The sequence below is a fragment of the Ranitomeya variabilis genome, chromosome 1 (assembly GCF_051348905.1).
Source record: "Ranitomeya variabilis isolate aRanVar5 chromosome 1, aRanVar5.hap1, whole genome shotgun sequence".
NCBI classification, from domain to species: domain Eukaryota; kingdom Metazoa; phylum Chordata; class Amphibia; order Anura; family Dendrobatidae; genus Ranitomeya; species Ranitomeya variabilis.
Genome location: NC_135232.1, coordinates 742414143 through 742430645, shown reverse-complemented (window position 1 = coordinate 742430645; position 16503 = coordinate 742414143). Strand labels below are relative to the sequence as shown.

Below are 16503 nucleotides of genomic sequence, written 5' to 3'. Positions count from 1 at the left end.
ATATTTTCAACCAAGCAAATCTCATTAAAATCATTAACTTTCAATGTGAATCAGCCCCTTAGGTTGAAATGAAATACGGTGTATTCGTCGTTTTGCAGGAATTTGAAGAATATTTGTCTAAGAAGGAAAAAGCTTCTTGACACGTTAATATACCCCACAGAATAATAAAATGTATAATGGTGAGGAATACGGTCCGGCTACACAGAGTTAAATGTATATCATCTGAGGTTCCGGGTTGCTTAGCAACAACACAGAAAATGGATTATAACGATTAATCATTAGTCAGGGGTTCAGGAACGAACAATAAAACATTCGCAGCCGCAGTCCTTTCATTTACTTCAAAATACAGCAACTTCCAAACTTAGTCAAATCCATCCCTGAGCCGCCTGAGAAATCACATTCTGTCTTTGCTCACATTATCTGAGTGGAGAGGGCGGTTTTGCCGTGTGGACGGGATCCAGCATTTACAGTAAATGGACACTGACAAACATGAAATGGCCGATGCAAATAGGAAACTATGCAATATGTAAGAAAAGAGCATAAAGAGCAATTCCCTAATGTTTCCATTGTATGATAGCAGAGTTCATAGAAATCCAAAGCAATGTACTGGTATGGGCCCAGTGAAAACATCAATACTTCCCTAATTTACAGCTCCCATCTGCCCTCCCTAATAGTGAGTCAGAGACAGTCCTCATAGAGATTGCCCCCACACACAGCACCCTCATAGAGACTGCCCCCCACACGCAGAGCCCTCAGACTGCCCCCCACACGCAGCACCCTCACAGAGACTGTCCCCCACACACAGCGCCCTCAGAGACTGCCCCCAACACACAACTCCCTCACAGAAACTGACCCCAACACACAGCACCCTCACAGAACTTCCCCACACACTACGCCCTCAGAGACTGTCCCCCACGCACAGCGCCCTCACAGAGACAGCCCCCCACGCACAGCGCCTTCACAGAGACAGCCCCCCATGCATAGCGCCCTCACAGAGACTGTCCCCACACACAAAACCCTCACAGAGACTGCCCCAAACACACAACATCCTCACAGAGAATGCCCCCACACACAGTGCCCTCACAAAGCTTCCCCACACACGCAGCGCTCTCACAGAGACCGCCCCTGCACACAACACCCTCACAGAGACTGCCTCCCACACATAATGCCCTCAGACTGGCCACACGCACAACACCCTCACAGAGATTGCCCCCACACACTACGCCCTCACAGAACTTCCCCACACACACAGCGCCCTCACAGAGACTGCCCCCACACACTATGCCCTCACAGAACTTCCCCACACACAGCGCCCTCACAGAGACTGCCCCACACACACAGCACCCTCACAGAGACTGCCCCCCCCCACACACAGCACCCTCACAGACTGCCCCCACACACAATGCCTTCACAGAGATTGCCACCACACACTATGCCCTCACAAAACTTCCCCAAACACACATCGCCCTCATGGAGACTGCTCCACACACACAGCACCCTCACAGAGACTGCCCCCAACCCACAACACCCTCACAGAGATTGCCCCCACACACAGTGCCCTCACAAAGCTTCCCCACACACGCATCGCTCTCACAGAGACCGCCACTGCACACAACACCCTCACAGAGACTGCCTCCCACACATAATGCCCTCAGACTGGCCACACGCACAACGCCCTCACAGAGATTGCCCCCACACACTATGCCCTCACAAAACTTCCCCAAACACACATCGCCCTCATGGAGACTGCTCCACACACACAGCACCCTCACAGAGACTGCCCCCAACCCACAACACCCTCACAGAGACTGCCCCCAACCCATAACACCCTCACAGAGATTGCCCCCACACACAGCACCCTCAGAGACTGCCTCCCATACACAACACCCTCATAGAGACTGCCCCCCACACATAACACCCTCAGAGACTGCAGCCCACAGCCCCCCACAAAGACTGTCCCACACACAACACCCTCACAGAGACTGCCCCCACACACACAGCCCTCAAAGATCCTGCCCCTACATGCAGTGCTTTCAAGGAGACTGCCCCATACATTGTTAGTGACTCCCTCACACAGGAACATAGTCCGATATTAATCCCATACAATGGGCAATGGCCATACTGACCACCCCTAGCTAAAGACTGACTTTGTGCACAGTTCTCAAGACAGAAATTGCCCCATATTTAGTACCCCAGACATGGCCAGAGGCTGACCACAAAAACAATACTCCATTCAGAGATTGTTACAATACCCAGCACAGAATATCCAGAGACTGGCAAGAGTGCAGTGTATGGGGCAATTTCTGTCTGAAGAACTGTGTGCGGAGGCAGTCTCTGGGTGGACTCCTGAGCACTGGAGCAGAGGCCGACTCCGCACACCGTTCTCCACCCAGAAACTACCCGATACACAGAGATCAACCACCTGCCCCTCCCCAGTATACTTTGCTGATTTTCTGCTGGGACGGAGTGGCCGTGTTTTCCTCTAATCTATTACAGCCTGTAATTTTCCCACTACAGTTCGGGTTACTCCATTATATGTCGAGTTAAACAAAATGATGTGGATGTTTAATAATTAATCATGTTTCCTAAGAGACTGTTTTCTGCTACAGCCCAAGCAATGCAAAAAAAAAGAAAAATCACACAGCATCTCTTATGTACAAGTGCTTCTCACTAAATTACAATATCATTGTAAGGTATAATCATCAACATTAACAGAAACACGTGAAATAGATCACTCTGTTTGTAATGGCTCTATATAATATATGAGTTTCACTTTTTTGTATTGAAGAACTGAAATAAATTCACTTTTTGATGATTTTCTAATTTTGTGAGAAGCACTTGTATTTTAAAATCATTTTTCATTTTATGTGATACTCTAGTTACTATCAAAGCTTCATTTAAGCAAACATTGTAGTCAAGGGTGCGGAGTCCGGGATTGCTGGATGATAGGAAGCCCTACTAGTAATTAGAGTTGAGTGAATTTGTTCGGATTTGGTCGCCGAATCTAATTTGCCATATTCGAACCCTATTCGTGCCGAATGTATGTTTGATGATCGGTTCCGAACATATTCATTAATTTCTACTCACATTGACTCTAATGATGTTTGGCTGTGTCGACGAATATTGCAAAAAACTATTTGATGCCGATCGTATTCGGAACTGAATCCAAAGAAATTTGCTCAACTCTACTAGTAATAACCTGGGAGCTGTCCAATGCTGATTCGGTGCTGAAAGGGAGAAATTAGCAGGAGTTTCAGCCTAGTTAGGTTTGTGTCTTTCATCACTGCCTGTATGCTGCTATACAGTGTTGAGGTTTATGAGCAATGCAAGAATTAATGACGTTTGGACGGACTGACCCTTGACCCCGATATGCTCCTTGTCACGGCAAATGTAGAGGCCCTTTATACCTCCATCCGCCATGACGATGGGATGCAGGCGTCTGCCTTTTTCTTGGAATCTAGCAACATTGATGCTGAGACTAGCGGCCTGGTGTTGAGGCTCTTGCGCTTCGTACTCACACACTATTTTTTTACGTTTACGGACGGGTACTATCTTCAGAGTCGCGGTACAGCTATGGGGGCGGAGTGTGCGCCCTCTTATGCTAACATCTTTTTGGGCCACTGGGAGAGGAGCATATTTCAAGGGGGCATGCACTCTGCCCTTCAAATTCTGAGATGGTACCGGTATATAGATAATATTTTGTTTATTTGGCAGTGCCCGATTTAAGAACTCCATACGTTTATGCAGGATCTGAACCGCAGCAGCCTCAACATCAGGCTCACATACAGGTACGGACTGGGGCTGAAATTCAGTACTGGCATTTGAAATCAAACAGGACCATGCGGTCCCCGTCCCCAACAAGCACCAAATGTGGATATATTACTAATATTACCCTGGATGGAGGAAAGCAAGATTTACTACAAGACCAATATTTCTAATGATACCTGTGGCATGCTGGGGTAAGGGATGTAGTCAGTGAATTTGTGCTCCGTCACAACTCTTAACAGTATGGGTGTCTTGAGTACACCCGATTCTGCTAACAATGTAGCAGACAAGGCAGCCCACAACCAGACAGGCCCTTCTGGCATTTGCCAGATGGCCAGTCCGGCCCTGCTCACATATAATTTCCACTCTCAAGCTATTTCTTTTCTCAACATCAGCTTGCTGGGTCAGGAAGATGGAGCCATTCATATCAATGTGTTCCGTAAGGAAACATCGGTGAATGCACTTCTCCATGCTTCCTCTTTTCATGCGTGTTCGACTATTGGGGCCATACCAATTTGCCAGTTTTTACGCATTGGAAGGATGTGCACATCTGAAGAATCTTTTGAAAGGCAGTCTGTGGACCTTGGGGAGAGATTCTTGGTACGAGGTTATAGCAAAAGATCTATTAAAAGGGGTTATACACATGCCAGGAATTCTATTAGACGTGACCCACTTATAGGGAAGAAAGAAATAAAACAACAGGAGGAATCAAAAGTTAGGTATATCACAACCTTTAATCATCAATGGGAGACTATACGTAAAACTATGAGTAGACATTGGCCAGTTCTTAAAACTGAACCCACTCTTGCAAGATACCTCTCTGATTCACCCCTCATGACTGCAAGAAGAGGGAAAAACTTGAGGGACATTTTGGTGAGGAGCCACTATGTGGCAAAAGAACCCAACTTATTTGGGACTGGTAAGGGGAAATGGGGATTCTATCCTTGTGGTGACTGTATGACATGCCGGAATTATGTGCGGGCAACGTCTTTCACCTCTATTGATGGCCAAAGGGAATTTGAGATCACTGAATACATTTCATGTAGCGCTACATATGTCATCTATATGGCAAAGTGCCCATGTAATAAATACTATATTGGTTTCACATCACGTGAATTATGTGTTCATACACGCGAACATGTTTGAGATTTTATGGCCGCAAGTGAGGTGAATGATGTTGCCTCACTAAAGGCTGTTCCTCACCATTTTAAGTCACATCACAGATGTAACCCTAAAGATTTTAAGGTGCATGGTATTGATCGGGTTAGGTGCAGTATTAGGGGCGGCGACCTGAAACGCACCTTGGCACAACTTGAGTGCCGGTGGATAACCATGGTGGATACCATGACCCCTGCTGGTCTAAACGAGCAACTTAGCTTTTCCTCTTTTCCATAGGTTAATGGTGTTTGTCTCATCATCGCACTACATTCGTTATCTCATCCCCTGGTCCTTGAAAAATTGGACTCTGATGTTTTATCTTGGAGAAGAGCCAATCCTAATCTGATGTTTGAATCAATCATCCTTTTGAATCGGATTTTGAAGCCTGCGGTTTAACATCTGTAATGTTTGCATATTTGTATTGATATATTAAGGTTACCATTAATTGATATTTATGTAATTTATTATTATATATACACTGTTTCTGTGACATGTAAGGCTCTGTAATGATTTTGGGGCCCTTACGGGTGTGAGAGGTTTGGGTTTCAATTCTCTCCACCTTTTTGTATTATACACACATCTCCTTTTATGTCATTTGAGGGGTGTATAATATGTATTAGTTTTTAGTATTTTACTATGGGAGCTTATGACCACCTTTTATCAGGCTTTACCTTCCCTTCTGTTTGCCCACGTCCATCATGGTTTCCTTAGCATATGCCCGCTGTTGTCAGCCCGGGGAGGCATCTCCCTGGCTTCCGTAGTAAAGTGGCCGGTTTGTGACGTCATGAGGGATTTCCCTCTGACCCGCCGCGTCACGTGAGAGGCTGAGGGAGTGGCGTTCATCACGGCCCAGGACTCAGCGCGCATGCGCCGCTAATGGCGCTTTTCATGTCCGACACCTGGGATACACACTTAAAGGATCCAGGGGTGACACATAGAGCTAAAGCCCCCCCGAAGAATCCCACGGAAATGCGCGTCGGGGCTGCTGAGACACACACTGACAGGCCACATGGGTAAGCAGGAGGTTGTTTGATAATTTGTCTTTGGCCCCTGGGGTAGTGATACCTGGCTAGTGAGTTCACTAGGAGCGGTGTATGCTCTTCCTGACTTAGTCCTCTACCCTTGGACATTCACTGTGATTTTTGCACTATGCGCTTCGTATGCCTCTGCATCCTATTCATAGGGTACATAACCCACTTATTATAGCCTGCCCAGCCTGCATGGTATCAGTGATTTTGTTGTCCACGTGTAGTTTCACACACAAGCCCTCTTTGAATGGCTGTTTTTAATATTTTTGTGTTATGTCATGTTATGTGTTGTATATTGCTCAATAAATTACCTTTATATTTTCACATTTGGACGTGTACTCTGTGGTTCTATGTAGGAATTTTATGTATTGGAGTGTCCGTGATCGCATTGATCTAGTCCTTGTAAAAAGGCATTGGTATGAACATGTATCAGTGGTTTCTGTTCTCAAGAATTAATGTGTAGTAGATTAGGTTGCCTGAGAGACAATATCTTCTGCCGCTGCTGCAGCCTAACACTCAGTATATCATATATCTCACCACGGCTGCTACAGTCATCAGAGATCTAGTAGATCAGAATAATAACGGTATTTATCCACTCTCCGGTCATCTGCAGTCGATCACTCTTCATCTTCTCTTACTTATAAGTTGTCATTATAGATGGATAGATAAACGCCAAACTCCGGAACGGGAGCCATGAGCCTGGAGGATGATGATGGGAGGTGGAGAGACTGTCAGTGCACAATGTTGCTCCAAAATATTAAAACACCAATTTTGTAATCGAGGCCTCGCAGTCACACGCAGGCTGCATTGTGGTCTATAATGGTATTCATTCACAGAGCCACCAGGTTTGGATTTCCTGCAACTTTTGCATTGTGATAAGCCGTGGGACACCGCACAGCCGCTGACATTCATTGGATGCAATGTTACACTGTGACAATGAGATCTTCCTGTCGCATGACGTGTCAACTTGTTAAACAAGCATTACAGGCAGTAACATAAGAATTTAAAGGGGTGCTCCAATATAAAGTCAGCTGCACTTGTAATCAAAATTATTCAACCCCCACTGCATTTACATTGAATAGGAAAATGTACAATCTTTCTACCATAAACCAGTAGAACAAAAACAATGTAAATAGCCTAACACAATGAATATTATACAGCGGTGTTCAAAATAATAGCCGTGTGTTCAGAAACATGAGTTATCACACAACCTTTCTCCTAGTTCTTATTTCCACCATTGAGAACATTGCACTCTGTTATGTAGATAATTTTTAACTACGGTACTTTACAGAAAATAACAAAAAAATAAACATTGGGCTGTTCTAATAAATAGCAGTGTCTGCATTTGTCATTACAAACTCACAATGTGTATTTTTTGTGGATTTATCATTCCTGTGAATCACCAACCTAATATTTATTACCCACAGTTTTTTTTTTAGAACGGCTTCACATCTATGTTGCACAGTGTCACCAACTTCTGTCCCGTGTCACCTATATTCCAGCCCACGATGGTCACACTACATCCCACAATTTTCTTGCATTTGTTGGTTTTGCCTCAGAAACGGCATTTTTAATGTTACCCCCAAAAGTGTCCTATTGGATTAAGGTGCGGAGATCGGGCTGGCCACTGCATAACCTCAATTTTGTAGGACTGGAACCAAGATTTTGCTGGTTTACTTGTGTGTTTAGGGTCGTTGTCTTGGTGAAACCCCCATTTCATATCCTCTTTCCTCTTCAGTGTAAGGCAACATGACCTCTTCAAGTATTTTAATATATGCAAACTGGTCCATGATCTCTGATATGCGGTAAATAGGTCCGGCACCATAGTAAGAGAAACATGCCCATATCATGATGCTTGCACCACCATGCTTCACTGTCTTCAGAGTGTATTGTGGCTGCAGAGTTTGGGGGTCTTCTGACGAACTGTCTGCGACCCATGGACCCAAAAAGAACAATTTTACTTTCATCAGTCCACAAAATGTTTCTCCATTTCTCTTTAGGCCAGTTGATGTGTTCTTTGGCACATTGTATTCCCTTCAGTACATGTGGTTTTAGCAGTGGGACTTTGCGGGGACTTCTTGGTAAGAGATTAGCGTCACCCAGGGTCTTCTACCTGTCCCAGTCCTCACAGGTAACGTGAGCCTGTGATCATCCTGGAGCTGATCGTTGGCGGAGCCTTTGTCATTCTGGCTATTCTTCCATCCATTCGAATGGTAGTCTTCCATTTTCTTCCACGTCTCTCTGGTTTGGCTTTCCGTTATAAAGCATTGAGATCATTTTAGCTGAACAGCTGATCATTGTCTGCACTTTAAGTTTTACACTCTCCAACAAACTTTTTAATCAAAGTCCGCTGTTAGACTTTTATGTTTGGGGTCATCTGAAGGCAATTGTCTATGCTGTGAAGATACGAGATGTGCAGCATGTGAAACAACGGATACTGGAAGCCTGTGCTAGCATTTCTTCTGCGGTGTGGCTATCAGTGTGTCAGAGTGGGAGAAGAGGGTTGCATTGACAATCCAACACAATGGGCAGCACTTTGAACACATTTTATAAGTGGTCATAAACTTGTAAATAACTCATGAAAGAATAAAGTTACGTTAAAACCAAGCACACCATTGTTTTTCTTGTGAAATTCTCAATAAGTTTGATGTGTCACATATCCCTCTTCCCATTAAAAAAAATAAAGTTGGATCCAAAATGACCGACTTTAAAATGGCCGCCATGGTCACCACCCATCTTGAAAAGTTTCCCCCCTCCCATATACTAATGTGCCACAAACAGGAAGTTGATATCACCAACCATTCCCATTTTATTTAGGTGTATCCATATACAGTAAATGGCCGCTCTGTAGTTTTAACTAATATGGAACGTACTTTTCTTGTGCTGTTGAGTCAGTGAAGGTTCGCGTCTTGGAGTTCATCATTTAGTACTGTGCAAACTGAAACCTCACTACCTGCTGCCATCTAATCTTGCTGCAGGTGTTTTACAGGGACTCGAGGGTTTTTGACTACCTGCCTTTTGAGGAATCTGATGACGGTTAATGACCGCTTCTTCTTTCTGCCACGTTCTGGCAGTGTCGCCTGTGCTCCTATGTGATCTCTGCTGTATCTGAACAAATATTCAATTCCTTTGTATGGTTTTGTACCCTTTCTCTTGTTTGTGCATTGCAAGGCAATGATCTCTTCTCTTTAATGGAATCTGTCATTGGTTTTTGCCACCTAATTTGAGAGCAGCATTATTAAGGGACAGAGACCCTGTTTCCAGCGATTTGTCTCTTACTGTGCAGTTTGGGTCAGTTTTGATAAAATTACTGTTTTATAAACTGAAGATAATCTTTAGAGGACGAGTAAAGCTGTACTCAGAAAGCTACCAATCAGTGGTGTTGGCGGGTTGTAGGGTTGTACAAAGCTCAGCATACAGAGTACTGCTAGATCTGCCGCATAGAAATTAAATTTTAGCAACACTACGACAACAATCAGGGTCTCTGTCACTACATCATGCTGGTCTCACATGGGGTAGAAAAAAAACTGGTAACAGGTTGCCTTAAATTTTTTGGACCTTTTGTCTTCACAACCCAAGAATATTAGCAAGTTATCATAGCAAATGGGGTTCTACTAAGTGCGGAATACACACTTTAGGCAAACTATCATATCCAAGCAGTCGTCTACTGTGAGAAGGACGGCAAGGTAACACAAAGAGAGAAATGCAAGAGGGAGGCCAGTATAAGCAACCCTATGATATACAGCGTACTGGAGAACTTGTAGATCATTCAGGGGCTTCTGTTCAGGGTCAGTAGTTATAAAGGGCGACTCTTGCTCTGCATCACCTGTTCTGTATTACACAGACAACCCATGCATGTGATTGCTGTGTAATGCTTTATTCTCCCTGTGGGGGCGCTGCAGGGAAACGGAACACTTATTACCAGGTTTCCACAAAGATTATGGTTAATCAATGGGGTGGCAGTAAGGAGGGCACATTGTGGTCAGCTTATTTTGAAGGCAGCCTTCTAACAAGTAAGAACAGTACAAATTGGAGAGGCCTGATTGATGAGAAGCATAACAATGACGGGAAGAGGAACATCCGACCTGTCCATGCCAAGTAGGAGCTGACAGATGAGGCCTACCTAAGCTTAAAGGGTCCCAAATCCATACATGTTTGTACATATTTTGCTGAAATGAATCATAGCAGTAAATTAAGATTTGCGAAATGATTACAATTGTCAGATGTGGTATGTAAAGGCAACATTCGCTCAGCTAAATAGGGGTCTGTGTTATGAACTGGTGGTTTAGGAGCAACATGGGACGAGCTCTGGAGGAGGTGGTACCTGAACTAACCGCAGTTCCTGAGCTTATCACAACACTAGAAGTAGCCGTGGGATGTTCCTGTCACTCCCTAGACACCTCGTCACAGCCGGAGGACTAACTACCCCTAAAGATGGAAACAGGAAAGCTATCTTGCCTCAGAGAAAATCCCCAAAGGAGGCAGCCCCCCACAAATATTGACTGTGAGTGGAGAGGGAAATGACATACGCAGAATGAAATCAGAATGTAGCAAAGGAGGCCAGTCTAGCTAGATAGATAGAACAGGACAGAATACTGTGCGGTCAGTATAAAAAAACTAGAAAAATCCACCACAGAGTTTACAAAAATCTCCACCCCTGACTAAAGGTGTGGAGGGTAAATCTGCTTCCCAGAGCTTCCAGCTTAACTGAATAAATCCATATTGACAAGCTGGACAAGAAAAAACATAGAAAGAGCTGAACGATTAAGTCCACAATATGTGGACAGCAAAAGAACAAGCAAGGACTTATCTTTGCTGAACTGGTCAGAATATCAGGGAAATCCAAGCAGAGATGTGAATCCAATCAGGAACCATTGACAACTGGCCCAGGCTGAAGGATAGAGCCAGGATAAATAGCCGAGCCAGAAAGACGATCAGTGGAAGCAGCTGCTGACTGCTAAATCCAAGGAGCAGTAGTTCCACTCAAAACCACCGGAGGGAGCCCAAGAGCAGAACTCACAACAGTACCCCCCCTTGAGGAGGGGTCACCGAACCCTCACCAGAGCCCCCAGGCCGATCAGGGCGAGCCAAGTGAAAGGCACGAACCAAATCGGCGGCATGGACATCGGAGGCAACAACCCAAGAATTATCCTCCTGGCCATAACTCTTCCACTTAACAAAATACTGAACCCTCCGCCTCGAAAAACGAGAATCCAAAATTTTCTCCACCACATATTCCAACTCCCCCTCAACCAACACCGGGGCAGGAGGATCAACCGAGGGAACAACGGGCACCACATATCTCCGCAACAAAGATCTATGGAAAACATTATGGATGGCAAAAGAGGCTGGAAGGGCCAAATGAAAAGACACCGGAGTGATAATCTCAGAAATCTTATAAGGACCAATAAACCGAGGCTTGAACTTAGGGGAAGAAACCTTCATAGGAACATGACGAGAAGATAACCAGACTAAATCCCCCACCCGAAGCCGGGGACCAACACACTGACGGCGGTTAGCAAAACGTTGAGCCTTTTCCTGAGACATTGTCAAATTGTCTACCACATGAGTCCAAATCTGCTGTAACCTGACCACCACAGAATCCACACCAGGACAATCAGAAGGCTCAACCTGCCCCGAAGAAAAACGAGGATGAAAACCAAAATTACAAAAGAAAGGCGAAACCAAAGTAGCCGAACTAGCCCGATTATTAAGGGCAAACTCGGCCAACGGCAAGAAAGCCACCCAATCATCCTGATCAGCAGACATAAAGCATCTCAAATAGGTTTCCAAGGTCTGATTAGTTCGCTCAGTTTAGCCATTTGTCTGAGGATGGAACGCCGAAGAAAAAGACAAATCAATGCCCATCCTAGCACAAAAGGCCCGCCAAAACCTAGAAACAAACTGGGAACCTCTGTCAGACACAATATTCTCCGGAATGCCATGCAAACGAACCACATGCTGAAAAAACAATGGAACCAAATCAGAGGAGGAAGGCAATTTAGGCAAAGGTACCAAATGGACCATTTTAGAGAACCGGTCACAAACCACCCAGATAACAGACATCTTCTGGGAAACAGGAAGATCCGAAATAAAATCCATGGAAATATGCGTCCAGGGCCTCTCAGGGACCGGCAAAGGCAAAAGCAACCCACTAGCGCGGGAACAGCAAGGCTTGGCCTGGGCACAAGTCCCACAGGACTACACAAAAGAACGCACATCCCGCGACAAGGAAGGCCACCAAAAGGACCTGGCAACCAAATCTCTGGTACCAAAAATCCCAGGATGACCAGCCAACACTGAAGAATGAACCTCAGAAATTACCTTACTAGTCCATCTATCAGGAACAAACAGCTTCCCCACTGGAGAGCGGTCAGGTTTATCAGCCTGAAATCCTTGAAGCACCCGCCGCAAATCAGGGGAGATGGCAGAAAGAATCACCCCTTCCTTAAGAATGCCAACCGGCTCAAGGACTCCAGGAGAATCAGGTAAAAAACTCCTAGAGAGGGCATCAGCCTTAACATTCTTAGATCCCGGAAGATACGAGACCACAAAATCAAAACGGGAGAAAAACAGGGACCATCGAGCCTGTCTAGGGTTCAGCCGCTTGGCCGACTTGAGGTAAATCAGATTCTTATGATCGGTCAAGACCACAACGCGGTGCTTGGCTCCCTCAAGCCAATGTCGCCACTCCTCAAATGCCCACTTCATAGCCAACAACTCCCAATTGCCAACGTCATAATTGCGCTCCGCAGGCGAAAACTTTCTGGAAAAAAAGGCACACGGTTTCATCAAAGAACCATCAGAATTCCTCTGAGACAAAACGGCCCCTGCCCCAATCTCAGAAGCGTCAACCTCAACCTGAAAAGGAAGAAAAACATCCGGCTGACGCAACACAGGGGCAGAAGTAAATCGGCGTTTAAGCTCCTGAAAGGCCTCAACCGCCGCAGAGGACCAATTCGTCACATCAGCGCCTTTCTTCGTCAAATCGGTCAGGGGCTTAACCACACTGGAAAAGTTGGCAATGAAACGGCGATAAAAATTAGCAAAGCCCAAAAAATTCTGAAGGCTCTTCACCGATGTGGGTTGAATCCAGTCATGAATGGCTTGGACCTTAACAGGATCCATTTCTATAGACGAGGGAGAAAAAATAAAACCCAAAAAAGAGACCTTCTGAACTCCAAATAGGCATTTAGACCCCTTCACAAATAAAGCATTATCACGAAGGATCTGGAATACCATCCTGACCTGCTTCACATGAGACTCCCAATCATCGGAAAAAATCAAAATATCATCCAAATACACAATCATGAATTTATCAAGATAATTGCGGAAAATATCATGCATGAAGGACTGAAATACAGAAGGAGCATTAGAAAGCCCGAAAGGCATCACAAGGTATTCAAAATGGCCTTCGGGTGTATTAAATGCAGTTTTCCATTCGTCACCCTGTTTAATACGAACAAGATTATATGCCCCTCGAAGGTCAATCTTAGTAAACCAACTAGCCCCCTTAATCCGAGCAAACAAATCAGAAATCAAAGGTAAAGGGTATTGGAATTTGTCCGTGATCTTATAAAGAAGGCGATAATCAATACAGGGTCTCAAGGAGCCATCCTTCTTGGCAACAAAAAAGAATCCCACTCGCAATGGTGACGAAGACGGCTGAATATGCCCCTTTTCCAAAGACTCCTTGACATAACTCCGCATGGCGGTATGCTCTGGCACAGACAGATTGAAAAGACGGCCCTTAAGGAACTTACAGCCAGGAATCAAGTTAATAGCACAATCACAGTCCCTATGTGGAGGAAGGGAACTGGACTTGGGCTCATCAAATACATCCTGGAAATCCGACAAAAACTCAGGGACTTCAGAAGAGGGGGAAGAGGAAATTGACATCAAAGGAACGTCACAATGTACCCCTTGACAACCCCAACTAGTCACAGACATAGATTTCCAATCCAGCACCGGATTATGTTCCTGTAACCATGGAAAACCCAGTACAACAACATCATGCAAGTTATGCAACACCAGAAAACGGCAATCTTCCTGATGTGCTGGAGCCATGCACATGGTCAGCTGAGTCCAATACTGAGGTTTATTCTTGGCCAACGGTGTAGCATCAATGCCCCTCAAAGGAATAGGGCTCTGCAAAGGCTGCAAGGAAAAACCACAGCGCCTGGCGAATTCCAAGTCCATTAAGTTCAGGGCAGCGCCTGAATCCACAAATGCCATGCCAGAAAAGGACGATAATGAGCAAATCAGGGTCACAGATAAGGGAAATTTAGGCTGTACAGTACTGATGGTAACAGACCTAGCGACCCTCTTAGTACGCTTAGGGCAATCAGAAATAACATGAGCAGAATCACCACAGTAAAAACACAGCTTATTCTGATGTCTGAATCCCTGCCGTTCTGCTCTAGTCAAAATCCTATCACATTGCATAGGCTCAGGACTCCGCTCAGACGACACTGCCATATGGTGCACCACTTTGCGCTCGCGCAGGCGTCGATCAATCTGAATGGCTAGAGACATAGATTCGCTCAAACCAGCGGGTGTGGGGAACCCCTCCATAATAATCTTTAAGGGCTTCAGAAAGACCCTTTCTGAAAATTGCTGCCAGAGCATCCTCATTCCATTTAGTGAGCACAGACCATTTTTTAAATTTCTGGCAGTATAATTCTGCCGCTTCCTGACCCTGACATAGGGCCAACAAGGTTTTTTCTGCATGATCCACAGAATTAGGTTCGTCATACAATAATCCGAGCGCTTGAAAAAATGCGTCTACATTAAGCAATGCCGGATTCCCTGATTCAAGGGAGAATGCCCAGTCCTGAGGGTCACCACACAGCAGAGAGATGACAATCTTAACCTGCTGAATGGGATCACCAGAGGAACGGGGTTTCAAAGCAAAAAACAATTTGCAGTTATTTTTAAAGTTCAAAAACGTAGATCTGTCCCCAAAAAATAAATCAGGAGTAGGAATTTTAGGCTCTAAAGCCGGAGTCTGGACAACATAATCTTGGATACTCTGTACTCTTGCAGCAAGTTGATCCACACGAGAAAACAAACCCTGAACATCCATGCCAGCGCCAAAATCCTGAACCACCCAGAGATTAAGAGGAAAAAAAAAAAAGACAAAACAGACTGCAAAAAAAAAATGGCTCAGAACTTTTTTTTTCCTTTTTTTGAGATGCATTTAATTCATTTTTGGCCAGTTGTACTGTTATGAACTGGTGGTTTAGGAGCAACATGGGACGAGCTCTGGAGGAGATGGTACCTGTACTAACCGCAGTTCCTGAGCTTATCACAACACTAGAAGTAGCCGTGGGATGTTCCTGTCACTCCCTAGACACCTCGTCACAGCCGGAGGACTAACTACCCCTAAAGATGGAAACAGGAAACCTATCTTGCCTCAGAGAAAATCCCCAAAGGAAAGGCAGCCCCCCACAAATATTGACTGTGAGTGGAGAGGGAAATGACATACGCAGAATGAAATCAGAATGTAGCAAAGGAGGCCAGTCTAGCTAGATAGATAGAACAGGACAGAATACTGTGCGGTCAGTATAAAAAAACTAGAAAAATCCACCACAGAGTTTACAAAAATCTCCACCCCTGACTAAAGGTGTGGAGGGTAAATCTGCTTCCCAGAGCTTCCAGCTTAACTGAATAAATCCATATTGACAAGCTGGACAAGAAAAAACATAGAAAGAGCTGAACGATTAAGTCCACAATATGTGGACAGCAAAAGAACAAGCAAGGACTTATCTTTGCTGAACTGGTCAGAATATCAGGGAAATCCAAGCAGAGATGTGAATCCAACCAGGAACCATTGACAACTGGCCCAGGCTGAAGGATAGAGCCAGGATAAATAGCCGAGCCAGAAAGACGATCAGTGGAAGCAGCTGCTGACTGCTAAATCCAAGGAGCAGCAGTTCCACTCAAAACCACTGGAGGGAGCCCAAGAGCAGAACTCACAAAAGTGCCACTTACAACCACCGGAGGGAGCCCAAGAGCGGAATTCACAACAGGTCTGCACCTTTAAGAGAACACTATGGAAACAACTTTATACAATGTGTACTGTTAAATGTGGGAACATCTAAGTCATAGAGGATCACCATTCACCAGCGTCTATATAAGTGAGCTGTCAGCATGATATATAGCATGATAGTGTCACAGCAAGCAGGGTCAGCAGCACAGAGCTTGGCCCCACTGCAATGGGCCCCATAGCAGCCACCGTCCTGCCGTTATGGTAGATCTGTGTCTGACAATGACACCATGACGCTTAAAACGGAATGTTAATGTGGTGAAAACCTGAAATATCCACCGGCTACAGGCAGCAGAATCCAGAGGATTATTATACACGGGGAAAGACACAAAACTCATTATGAAGTGCTCTGACAATTGCCAGGAAGGTTTCCGCTTACTGAATTTACATTCTACTCTCAATCTGCACAGCTGAACCAATGGAGGTGTGAAAGGGAACCTGTCAGCACAATTTTACATATATACAAATACCACTGATGCATATCAATGCAAACCTATCATAGGG

At 45.0% G+C, this 16503-nt stretch overlaps 1 protein-coding gene and 1 long non-coding RNA gene across 7 annotated transcripts in view; one reads left to right on the top strand and one right to left on the bottom strand.

Annotated features, from left to right (window-relative positions):
* Positions 1-6137, top strand: part of LOC143782173 (uncharacterized) — a 45375-nt gene extending 39238 nt beyond the window's left edge. The window contains exon 3 of the long non-coding RNA XR_013216881.1: positions 5161-6137. This is a non-coding gene — a long non-coding RNA (uncharacterized LOC143782173). The remainder of the gene's footprint in view (positions 1-5160) is intronic.
* Positions 1-16503, bottom strand: part of BEGAIN (brain enriched guanylate kinase associated) — a 255185-nt gene that overhangs the window by 21139 nt on the left and 217543 nt on the right. The gene's annotated exons all lie outside the window — the stretch shown is intronic.